The sequence below is a fragment of the Helicoverpa armigera genome, chromosome 19, assembly GCF_030705265.1.
Source record: "Helicoverpa armigera isolate CAAS_96S chromosome 19, ASM3070526v1, whole genome shotgun sequence".
NCBI lineage: Eukaryota > Metazoa > Arthropoda > Insecta > Lepidoptera > Noctuidae > Helicoverpa > Helicoverpa armigera.
The window spans coordinates 9745736-9759315 of NC_087138.1; the positions used below are offsets into that span (position 1 = coordinate 9745736).

At 34.6% G+C, this 13580-nt stretch overlaps 1 protein-coding gene across 1 annotated transcript in view; it reads right to left on the minus strand.

The window, feature by feature from the left end:
* LOC110381537 (leucine-rich repeat-containing protein 24) overlaps positions 1-13580 on the minus strand; it is a 70210-nt gene that overhangs the window by 38049 nt on the left and 18581 nt on the right. Inside the window, exon 2 of the mRNA XM_049841669.2 lies at positions 102-152. The gene's annotated coding sequence lies outside the window, so the exon portion shown is untranslated. The remainder of the gene's footprint in view (positions 1-101; positions 153-13580) is intronic.

Sequence of the window (13580 nt, forward strand, 5' to 3'; positions counted from 1 at the left end):
GTATTATTTTAACCTATAGATTTCCTAGTATCACGGGTTGCCCTTAGGACAGTCTAAATGTAACTAAAGTGTAATAAGTATAAATATTATGTTAAACTTACTATTTTGGGTGAGCGGTAAAAGTTATCCTGTGAGCGGTCAAAGCGGTGCTCCTGAAACAATGTTGCTTTATGTTAAATACTTTCTAGTTACACAGGAATTATAATAAGCAATGTTATTAATTAAACGGACAGTTTAAAAGCTACGGCTAATAAGTATTTAGGTATAATCAGGATAAAGGTACGTGTTGAATGCTAGCAGTTAGATCAAAAAGGATCGATATCTGAGAACGACTGCGTGCTGCTGCCGCTTCGATCCAAAACGATTTCATGTAAATACATACAAACTTGTAGTGCAGCTGCGGTCGGTAGTTAGCATTCAAAAAGTACCTTAGTTTCATGGTTCAGGTAGATAGTTTAATAGTTTAATAGTTTATATATATAGGTATTAGTTTTTTCTCCTCATCTCTCCTAACACTGCAATATACTATAGGTATATGTAGGTATGTTATTATAATTATTAGACCACTATCGTGGCTCACCAGAACATAACTATCTACACAACACCTATGTCTGTGGCCGGTAATGCTTGTCTAACCCGGACGCGCCATTACTAGATCACATTATGTGACGGATTATTAATTTATGGGCATAACGGCGGTGCGACGCATGTCGTCACAACACGGTGCGGGGAGCTGTGGGAATAGATGGGATTTGGTTGTAGTTTAAGACTAGTAGATAGATATATTCTTTATTATGTAAGTACACCAATATACATTGAAAAAAATCTGAAATATTTAAAAAGTTTAGGTTAAGTAGAATATACAATTTGGGTAGATTAGTTTATCAATTGCCAGTAGACGTAGTCATTTGCCCAGCATTTTCCTGAATATATTGGGGTCGGCTTCCAGTCTAACCTGATGCAGCTGTGTACATACCAGTGGCCTGTAAGATTTCTTAGACTAGAAATAGCTTCAATTATTTAAAAAGCTATAAGGGGAAAAAAGGCTCGGAGGATGATTTAAAAAAGCTTTAAACTTTTTAAAATTAATTTTTGAAAATTAAAAAACACCTATCAACATGCACATTCTTTTTCAGAAAACTGCAACAAATTCAGGGTCAACACGTTTTAAAACACATTTTTGACCTACTCAGCCGCTTTGCAAAGTTAGCACAGTTGAGAGGCAATCCAGCGAAGGCCTCGGGCTTTAGCCACCGGCTTCGGTATCTAGACTTCATCAAACGACTTCAAACGCTGTTGATGTAACTGGCTTTGACACAGCATGAAAAACTCCGCTGAAAGAAAGTTTACCTCGAATGTTTTATGGAGGCAGTTAAAAATTGTGTAGATTTTTTGACCTTATGTTGAAGACTTTTGCTTCGATATAGATTAGCTGCATGAGATCTGAACTTTTGAGATATCATCAGACTTCTGTCGAACTCTATCATCATCTGCCTAGTCTTTTCCCAACTGTGTTGGAGTCGGCTTCCAGTCTAAACGAATGCAGCTGTGTACCAGAGTTTTACTTAGACCGAGTGTCTATCCGGTCTCCTCATATTGGGCTAAGAAGTTCAGATAGGCAAGATTGCTCGTATGTATTTTAATTTATTTGTAATATCTACATAGAAGAATATTTTTATTCCGAAAATATATTTTCCCTTAAATAAATATTTTTTCTTCCTTCGTGTAGACTAAAGTTGTCGTTGATAAGTATTTGTGTAGCTTCAAGTAAAAAATAAAATTACCCAAAAAAACTTTTCACAAAATTACGGTCGTAAGTTCAGTCCACTGTGAGCCAGCTTAAATATAACTAACCAACCAACATACATGTAGTTCTTTCTAAAATTCCACGCAGAATTCACCAAGGTTCCTAAGTTATGGCTGCCTAGGGAATATCCTAAGGTAATACTAGTTCATACGATTAGGTACCTACAGCTGCGTACATCTAATATTTATAATGTTCAAAATAGAGAGAATTTACGGGGCCAATATTTGCGAACAGAAATTGACATCAATTTGTAGGGTCACGGTATCTAAATATTTATGTGAGTCTTAGGATGTTGGACCTATTTATAGTTTTAAGGTATCGTTGGATTTTCTTGGGTAAAAATAGTTTTAAGATACTTGTATTTGCCTGCCGGGGCTGCGAGTTGTTCGAAAGAGATACCGCGGCCCTGGTACATAAAAGGCCTATGACGGAACACGACGGTTTATGATAGCTTCTTATAACTAATATAACTGACATGCTTGTTTGCCTCTTAAAATATGAATCATTATACCTATCTGACTGTGATAAAAAACTGTCTAAAAATCTACCAAGGAAAAAGGTTTACTGATCGTTTTAAATAAATTTTCAGCCAATAACTAACATAAATAACCGATTTACAGCGACTAACAAATACCTGTTTATCATAATCGTGATAAGCATCTGAATCTTTAATCAGGCCTAAATTGGCGCTTCGTAAATTACGGCTTAAGTCCAAAATAATTGCTGAACCGTAAATTTGTTTAGGGTAAGTATTGTTTCTAAGGAATATTGGAATATTTCATGGTTGGTTATACGTTGATTTTTTGTTTCCTTCCTTGCCTCGACCTAATAATTTAGTTATCACGAAGGCGGAAGCGGAGGTCACATAGCTAGTCGTTGAGCCCGACTTCTTACATAATGTATTGCTGACACCCGACGTTCTACACTACTATGAAAACTTAGATAAGGACGCGCTTACACGAAATAAAGATTCTTCAACCTCAAATTCTGGGTGACCGGGGGTCAGCAATCTACTTCGAACCAAAAATATGGAATGTCAATAATGACTCTTAATTTTTTTTAATTTTAAGAGGTCGCTGTGGGATGTAGAATGATGATGTAGATGACCTCCGGTGAATCTCCCTTATTTTGATGTTGAGCAATTTCAAACTATACTTTTGCATCTGGGTCAAGATATTTCCAATATCTCAGTTTTATCAATTAATTTTTCATTAACAATATAATTTATTACACTGCTTTCAATATATAAAAAAACATTTCCATATAAAAATCTTACATATAAGAAAATCTGATCAAAATCCCAACTTGTATGAAATCAACAGAACACAAAACGCAACGTGTGAACGGGGCTTAACCCGGCTAAAAAAGCATTTAAATGTCATGGGTACTATGAAAGAAACGAATGGCGTTGCAGAGTGGGGAATAGAAAAATCCCGTATTTTAGAGATAAAATCTCGTGTGAAATGTTTGCAGCTAGCCGTGTGTTATGATTTTATTATGTATACAAGGATGCTGAGGAAGAATTCTGTTTTTTGTTCGCGCATCTGGAAGTGAGCAATCGCAGATGGTCGTCCGCATCTGTGTCACTTGAGTATTAAGGCTCGAGCAGACCGGATGCGTATGCGTAACCACGTCGTAGTCACGCGCGTAGTTACGGCGTAACCATGAGTTGTAATGTATGGAAATGTATGAGACAGGCCACACCGCTTGCGTAACGTAGACATGCGCGTCGTTACGCAAGCGGTGTGGCCTGTCTCATACATTTCCATACATTACAACTCATGGTTACGCCGTAACTACGCGCGTGACTACGCTTACGTCTACGCATACGCATCCGGTCTGCTGGAGCCTTAAAGGACATTATGATGGTTAATTTATTTAGTGAATGTCTGATGTGTCCGCATTTACGTGCACCTATGACAACTTTAGGTAGTATCACAGTGCGTATTTTAAATTAATCTCATATGTCTTAACTTCAATATTAAAAGAGACATCGACAAGAAAAAAATGCACGCAATTTTTTAGTTTCATGTTCTCAAAATTCAATATGAAGTAACATTTTGACAGATTCACCACACGTTCTGCTGCAAGACCAAACTTTTCCTATACACAAGAGTACTCTCTAACAAGCATGTACTTGAGACAAGTTCGACGCGTTAAACAACCACTTGATCGCTCAACGATAAACAGTTGTTTTTCCAAAGTGAAAACGGAAAACAAAATATTTTATGCATTACTTCATAAGTAGCGAAATTCCCCCAAAGCCGGCTTCATAGTAAAAACACAACAGATTTTCATTTTCTCCCCTATCATTGTAATCCCCGGAACATTGGTATTTAGCTTCCCTCTTATAAGGAAAATTGTTTGCACAAAATAATGCTGTTAGTGGAAACTGCGTAAATCTGTTTATACGTTTTGGATTATTTTGGAATGTTATTTTACAGACTTTTATAATTGAATATGGAGAAAGCCGGTTGATAGATTTGTATCTTATTCATGGTAAGATTAGCCGTGGATGTTATCAATTAGGATACTAACATAAATACTTTCTCCTATAATTATAGGTATCAATGTAGCATTCGATATAATTTTTAAATAAAATGGTGCATAAAATTAAAATCCATTTTCTGTTCAGCACTTTTACAACGAATACCAAAAAGAAAACATCTAAATATCAAGCAAAATTGCGAAAATGATCAGTATATCTAGCAAAAATTGCAAAAATGTCAGTCTTTCCCTTTGAAAGGCTTATCCTGGATATTTTTATACCTTCGTCAACCGTTGGCTTCAATGCGGGAATTCTGCGCGTATGTGAAATCATTTTAAATATTCTTTTGCACCATCCTTAGTTTGTGCCGTGAAGCTGAACATTTTTAATGCATCGCGGTACTGGTTGTGTGACGTCATTGAAACGTAACCTGAGTGTTGCATAGAACGCATTGTGAATAAAATGATACTGACATTTTATACAAAAGGATTTTATAGATATTTTTTTCTATGTAAATTTTTTTTTGCTTTAGAATTTGCATTGATTATTTTCAGTTTGAATTTTGGAGGATTCAGAGCATTAAATCTGCTTCTATTATGTGGTACACTAAAAGCCAGAGAGAAAATAAGTCACAACTGTCCTTCAAATAGTATCATAAGCTTCTACCCAAGAAACACTGGGCAATATGGCTAGGCCTTTGAACATCAAAATTCCATCATGTGCTGCGATTTATTCGCTCTCAATGTACCATATTCGCAGACCTTTTCGTCTGTCCAAGTCATTGCCATGCCGACAGAAAGGAAGATTATTTATCGTTATTGCGGGTATTTTCGTTCCTCCTTTTGCCTGTTTTTTATTATTCCTATTCATCCATTGTTTGTTTCGGGATAATAAGTTTCATCAGGTCCACTAAGGATAAGTGATAAGTTGCGTTTCCGATACTATTTGGGAGCGTTTGTTTTATAAATTAGTTGCTATTCCCTGTGGTGCCGCTAAATTATTTCCTTCATCCAAATATAAAGTATGTATATCTAGGCACCTAGACTATTGGTATAACCGGTTGTGCGGAGTAGCTACCACGGATCTTGAATGACTTCACTGGCGATGTTTGTTTATTGATATGGTAAAAACACTCTAACTTTCTACTCTTTAAAAATAATCCCCTTACACGTCGGTAAACTTACATACCACTGTAACTGCACCTGTATTTTTAAAAACATACCATTCTGCAACCCTTTATTTACGTAAAAGGTTCATATTTATTTTTGATTACGTTTGTCGTGTACACCTGAAGTACTTTTATAGCTTTATTAAAAAGCCAGGCGGTTCTCGCAAACAGGATTATCTGGTGCAAAATTTTAATCACACGGTTGTACAAACAAGACCATAATGAACACACTATAAAACGACCCCAACGACTCGTTCCTCCTGGGGCTACGGAGGGTATCGAATAGCGATATCATTGCCCCAAGCCCACGGGGGCAAGGGATGAAGACCATGGGATAGGTAGGGAGTTACAACCCCAGCCAAATGGTACAGCAATCAGTTAGAGTTAATCTTTGTTTTACCCTTGAGACTTTCGTGCCCTTGAATTATTGTTCAGAGGATAAACGACTCGTAGCCAACTAAAGTAAACCAAAAAGCGTTTTATGTAACCATTTAATAAATTAAATATAATCGCTTAGTTAACTTCGAGATAAAAGGGTCAGTAAATAATACAATTTTAATTTGTTCCTAGATCAAAGAGGCTCGGTTTAAGTCCGAGGAATTTAGAAAACAGACGCTATTTAAATATTTCTAGTCTATCCTAGGTACATACTTAATTTACATTATCAGCAATTTGCTTCCAGAGTTCTTCGTGGAATCTACTAAGTAATTACCTACAAGAAATACCAAAAATTATGACAATTAGTACTGCTTAATTTATATGTATTTAAAAGCCAGGTAATACTGTATCTTTTAATGGCATTTTAGGTATTAGGTGATGCCCATATCCCTAAATAAACTAACATTCAATTTCGACAGATTTTTGAAATAGCGTTTGTATATTTGGTCTAACATCCGATACCATGATACGCGTGAAAAATTGTTTCCTGAAAATTCATCAAAATGAATCGTAGAATATTTTTTTTTTGCGTACGATTCAATTGCATATTTTACGAGATATTTGGTGTACCGTATCAAATTATTTAGTTAGTTTATTAAATCAGATTCGTTCGTTTATTTATCAATGAATGTGTATCAATAAGATGTAAACATTGTATGTATAAGTTACGAAAAAAAATATTTAAATTAAATACAAACAAAGTTATCCTATCTTGACTTCAGATAAATTGTACCTTAATGTCAAAGAAATACAAGCTATTATAATATTTATATGACAGACAGTTTTCTCAGGTACTTACATAATATATATACGTAACGACAGGACCGAATTATGTAGGCAGTGGAGGGCTTGTTCTAATGCTCACGTATTCTCGTACGTTGTAACAAGTAAATTGGCGACAAACTTAGGGTACGTAAATATATAACGTAAGAGTATTCACAGACGACGTTTATCAGTGTCTTTTGAATTAAAAACCATGTAATAAAACCACAATATGTACCTAATTAAATACAATCAGATTTTTTTTTCCTGCTTCAAAGTTCTCAAATAAACTATTTATTTTTTGATACATTTTAATGGTAATAAAAATATTTTAATAAAATGAAAAAAAAAAAAAATTTAATGGTACACCATTAACACAAGTTACCCAAACATCTGATACAGACTCCTAAATCAATTTCGCTGCTCACAGAAATTTAAAACGCCCGTCTGAAACTCCCCTTTAGCTCTTAAATTCAGCACGTCGACTCGCATTTACCTAAATATTTTGTTCGCGCGATACGCAACGATCATCTTCCCTCGTATTTTCGAGAACGCGTCATTCCAGGAACGAATGTGGAACAAATATTCGGTATATTATTGCCCGAAATATGTTGTCATCTTTTGTCTTACATCTACTAATGTCGGAGTTTTGTTTGTTAGAACAATTGTTTGAGTTCATTTGATTGTTACGGTTTTTCTTATTTTAGGGCCTTTATCTTAACTCGCTATTACAAGTTTTGTGGAAGATACGGAATAAGTTTTATCTAATTGTTTGTATTTTGCTCGCCACATCTCTAACGTCTTATACAATAGATGGTCTTTAAACTCATGTAGGGTATTATTTGGAGTGTTGAGTCTTGACTAGTTACACGTGTGAACCCTTCAAACTTTTAACCTCCCACAAGGTAAAAGGGTGAAGCTTAATAAACTATCTGAAACTGCCGCGTTCATAACTTCGCAAGCCTCAAATGTTTTTATTTTTTTATTCTGACTGAAATTGAACACTTACAGCGCTCATAAAAAAGCAAATAAACCGAAGTACTAAGAATTTTGTCATGAACTTTTTTTACAGAGTTTATTTTTGGTTGATATAAAAGATCAAAAAATCACCTATCATTTTATTACGCTAGCCTATACTATGACTGGTAAAAAATAGTTGGAAAAAAACATATCATCGCATATAATACACTTGAAATGATAGAATAGCCTTTACTCATTTAAATACAGGAAAAACAAGCACATAATACAGGCAATTTTCTCCACCGCCAATTTAGTGAAGGAAAACAAAACAAAACACACTGAAAATAGAAAGAAAAATATAGTGTATCAGATGCTTAAAAGCCGCACAAATTGGGATCATTTCTCACTTCGTAAAGAAAAGACCGGTCACGGCTTAAGATAAGAAAAAGGAAATACACGCTACCTCAAGAACTTCTTGTTCAGTTTTTCGAAAAACTTATTGTTTATAGAGTTGGTCCTTTGCGCGGTCCTTTTTTTCCTGTCCGCTTTTCCCTTTGGCAACCCTCTTCTACTTAGCAACGGAGTTTCGCTTTGTGTCGAATGTTCGCCCAGATCTGCGTACTGATAGTTGGAACTCATTTATGATGCTGTTCTCATATTAAGTGGGAAGTTTACTAGTATAATAAGCTAGCAAGTTCCATTTTTGTTATCTTGGCGAAATCGTTTATACATTTTATTGCGTTAAAAGATTTGTAAACAACTGGTTCTTATGTTCAAAAGAACTCACAAAACTATTGCGTAAATTAAGGCAGCCCTTGGCTTTCTTCACATTATCTGTCCCTTTCAATATAATTCTCGTTACACGAGTTCTTTTTATTGGAACACTTGAAACGCTCTCAAGTCTAGATCCATTCATACAACAAAGGAATGGGAACAAAGACTAAGTTAATGCAGGAATCGTGCGCGAAGGTAAAGACTTTCCGTCCTCAGCTGAGGGCCTCTTTCGCAACGAAAACCTCCTGACCTTGACACAAATAAGCTTAACAACATACAGAACTTTGTTTGTCCTTACCAAGCTGGTTTAACGTTTCCAAAATTGACAGAAATTTTAAGGAAATTCTGTCTGTTGTAGTCTCTAAAGCTGTTTGAATTGTTAAAGTGAGTTAATGGCCCGCCATAAAGGCTGGAAATGTCCTTCAGTGAACATGAACTTTGTCAAGTCTGCTAATGGTGTGTTCCCGGAAGGAATTGCTGAACTTTGTAGGTAGTTTGTTTTAGCATGCTTATGCATGAAATCTACTAATGGCATGCTTACGTTACATATTCTATTCTCGCTCGGAGCTGTTAGGAAAACTATTGAACTTTCGTTGGTTTATTCTATTTATGAAACCTGCTTTGTCATCACATTTATCTTTTTCAAAGTCAAGAGGATCGAATATCCGTGTAGGCTGCCTTCTTCTAACATTCTTAGAATGGTACGTGTTCCAATTTGCCAATTAATTTGCCCCCCGCAGTTTGAGTGGATCACGAACATTTGTGGAGAGAAACCATTTGTTTGAACAGATGAAATGTAACATTATTCGACATAATCTTATGTATGCGGAAGTCAGTTTTTCATGTAGATTTTGAAGTAATCTAAAAAGAGTGAAGAAAAGATGACCTTTCATATGAATAGAGGCCATGTGAAGAAAATTGGCTAAATTAATGCCTTCAGAATTTGCAGATAATTGTAACTGCCTCGAGAAATAGCGTCTGAAAGGGCAATTATAATTCCTAAATTAAAGGCTCTATTAATAAAGTTTCAAATATTATTCCGGCCAGTTAGTGTCTTTGTGAAAACTCCAGCAATTACAGCTAGGAGCTAAAAGAATTCCGTAAGTTTTAATTACAAAGCACTTTTGGTGAATTTTATGGATTGGAGGATTACGTAAATTAGGGATTTGCGATCAAAGAAAAGTATGGTCATCGCTGTCTTTCAAGGTTAGCAGCTTAATAATTAAGTTTATTTTTTCACTTACTTAAGTAAAAGCGTTTCAGGTACCTATCTGGTAAAAAGAAGATTAATTATAACTTGCGAATTATTCATATACAGTCTTCAAATGCTCTAAATGATATAAGATTTTTTTAAAGCAAAGAGGCACTTGAAATGGTAGGTACATAAGACTGAAACTGCCAAAAGAACACTTCAAACATCATGAAAGTAAAATAAGTGCAATTCCAAAGACTCTGAAACAAAATAATTCAGCGGCTTATAGTCGGAGAGTCAACCGAGGAAAATGGGTCAGTTTCGCGTTAATAAGAGGATGCGACCTTTAAATATATTATTTCTGCTCTGCTCGAGTCACTGCGGTAATTATGAAGCAGCTCTCTAAAGTACGGATTATATTTATGTATTTACTTGTGTTCTTTTGTAGTATGTGAATGATGTAACCTTTTTGTAGTTGTGTTTTTTCTTCTAATTAGTAATTAAGTCATGTTACGTTTGTACTTAGTTTTTAAAATACTGTAGAAGAATAGAATAGAATAGAATAGCATTTATTTCTTAGTATATGGTAATTACATACAGGTCTTACAATATAAAACAGTTTCACATATACTGTAGTGGCTTCATGTAAATTTATTATGGACGTTGATTGAAAATCATACAAAAGTCGGTCACAGAGGAGCACCAATATAGTAGGTATTTTTTTTAGATAGACCCCACTTGCTCTTATAAGAAAGGACGTACCTATTCGACTAAATCAGACAAAATGGTAACACATTTATTCATAAATAAATAAATAAAATAAATAAATAAATAAGAAAATAATATTTTAATGGACAAGTTCATACCAATTGCTTATGCTTGGACTTGTCTCCATTAATAGAAGAATAAATTGCCTTTTAGCTCGCAAGAAACTAGATTCTCCAATACTTATATCAAGTTACAATGTAATGTAGCTGAATTCGCTTTACTAATCGCAGTCAGCAGTAATGGATTCTACTTAATCTAATTTCGACAATAGAATTAATAATAAGCCTTAGACAAAGGACGGCCTTTTTGTAGCCTAAATAAATTCATTATACCCAGTTCACTAAAGAATATTGTTTTGATAATGTAAACTCACTCTGATAATTATATTAGTTAAAGTTATATAGCTGAGTAATTGTCTTTAGTTATTGTTAATTCTATTTCGTTATTTCTGTAGAGTAATTTTTGAATCCAGTTTTTATAGTAATGTTTAATTTTGCACATTATTATCTTGAAAGAAAAAATGTCTCATTAAAATTAATTGACTATTACGACAACTAATAAGTCTAAAATGACTAAGTAAACTTGGTTTACTGTTCGGCAAAAACTGGCTTAATGTCTCGTTCTACTATTTGGCTTTCATTAGCATTACTTAATAATGTATATGTATGTATGTAAGTATATGAGGAGCAAAAAATGCTAATAGCGATAGTCTAGTGGAACGTCGAAAAGCCGTTCTAATTTATACGTCTAACCTTTACCACGGGTCACCGTTGGAATTAGGTACAAGATACAAACTTTTACGATATTCTCTACCAAACGAATCAATAGTACGTACAATAAAATGCAATAAAAAAACTATGTAATAAAAATTAATTCTACACCCGTCAATTCATCCGATATTTTTTTATTATTTCGTTTTTTTACAAATGTTTTTGAAATTAACGGTTAAAAGTTAGATTTTCTAGAAAATAAGCTCTTTAAGTGTTCTATCTCATATAACACATTAATTTATATTTCATGTTATATTTTGTGTTGTTCTCCACCGCTTATGCCTTAACCCTCAAACTACTGATCTAGCCTCGAACACGGGCTTTACTCCACATTTCTCCCAATTAGACAGAAGCGGCCCCGATATCCAGCCAACTAGTAGCTTCGTGTACTTTTAGATCTTTTTCTAAAATCCTGCATCAGTATGGCTTTTCTCTTATCTAGCATTTTCTTCTACTATTTGGAAGTACTCTCTTATAAAAAAAAGATTTTTTAAATCCCTCTCCGTGTGGGAAAAAGGGGTCCGCCTGAAAATACTCTTTTGTAACAAGTTTAATATACCAGTTGTGAATAACGATTAATTTTTACGGGCGTTTTCGGAGTAAAAATTTGACACGTTTTCACCAATTTTCCTCACACTTGACAGCATAAAGAATTAAATATGTCCGTTACGTAAAAAGCTTAGTTATTTAAGAAACCACCTTTTCCGAGTGGCCATTAAAGCGGGTGTTTGCTACACGTGCCTCGCTCTGCCCAATTAAGGCACAGCGGTGTACGGGTTAATCTTTTATTGACTGTATAAATCTACACCACTAATTGACTTTGGCTCAACCGCTTTGAGTTTTAACACGCCATTTTTCTAGCCTTAAATTGAACGTTTCTAGTGTTGGAGTTTTATTTTTAAGAGTAAACGACAGACTTTTAGTCGGCCGATAGTTTGTTTGGGCTCATAAATGAGTATGAAGATACACGGTAGTACGCACATTACATAGATCAGTCGGTCCGGCCACTTACTCTGGTATTTTGGTGGCGGTGTTCAGTCGGTCCGATTGAAAACTTTGATTGAAATAGGGGTTTTCTTATAAGAATATTTTCCAACCATAGGGCAACTGTCGGCCGACTGTTAAGTGTACAGTGTGCGAATACTCTAAGTCTTTGCTTTGACAGAAGTGGGTCTTTAACGCTTTGTGGCTTTTTATATTGAGTGGTTTTGAAGTTTTTAGTGAAAAGGTTGTTGAAAATCACCTTAGCTAGCTAACCCCCGCACTCAGAAACATTTAATGATTACTTAAATCACTCCTTAATGACAGATTCTCATAGTAACCATTAAATGTCTCTGTGTGTATCCATAAGTGACTTGTAAACTCTTTATAAAGGATTCAATTTTATTATAACAAAAAATCCGTTTAACAAAATATACTATTTGCATTTGGCATAAGTAAAGTGTCAGAGTGTTACTAATTTTCTCCCGAACTTTTTCCTTCTTTTACATTCACTGAACCGTATTTTTGAAAACAAATAATCGTGAATCTGACTTATTTCATGGACACTTAACATTTTGTTCGGACTCTCATAAATACTCGGAAACTTCGAAACAAATCCGGTAAATCCATAGAATTGTGAAAGTTTTTCAAACAAACAGACACCACTTTATTTTTATGCATTAGTTAGGATTAACAATGTTGTTCTGTAAATGAGTTTTTTCATATTATTTACCTGTGATTGTGTATTATTTACCTGTCATGCTGACGACTAAATAAAAAAAAATTGGTATAAGTCGTAGTGGCCTAGTGGGTAAAGAACCAACCTCTTGAGTATGAGTGTGTGGGTTCGATTCCAGTTCAAGCAAGTACCAACGCAACTTTTCTAAGCTTGTATGTACTTTCTAAGTATATCTTAGACACCAATGGCTGATAAAAATGTGAACGAAAACATCTTGAGGAAACCTGGATTTTACATTACCTATGTAGTCTGAAATCACCAACCCGCATTGAGCAAGCGTGGTTACATCTCCGTATAAGAGGAGGCCTGTGCCCAGCAGTGGGACGATAAAAAGGCTGTAACATGAACTTAGAAGCTCCTTCTTTTTTTAGAAGTCGGTTTAAAAAAATATGCCAATTCTTATACTTGACATGTAAACACTCTGTATGTATTATTAGTTGTGAAGTGTTCTGCAGATTAAACTGCTTTCTGTCCTCACTGTCCTCAAAACAATTTATTTTCAGCAGACAGCATACAAATGTTTTGGTTGAGATTGTCAGCTAATTTACTAGCTGTCAATCAAATAAAAAAAAAGAAAATTCCTCGGCTCAATCAAAAGTTAAGTAAAGAAAAGACAAATTCAAATAAGTTAATCTTCTTACTAGAGTTCTTAAAAGTTTTTATTAATATCTACTTTAATTCAAGAATTGAATAGATTTAAATCAGCAAAATCTTGAAGTAAACTGAAAAAAAA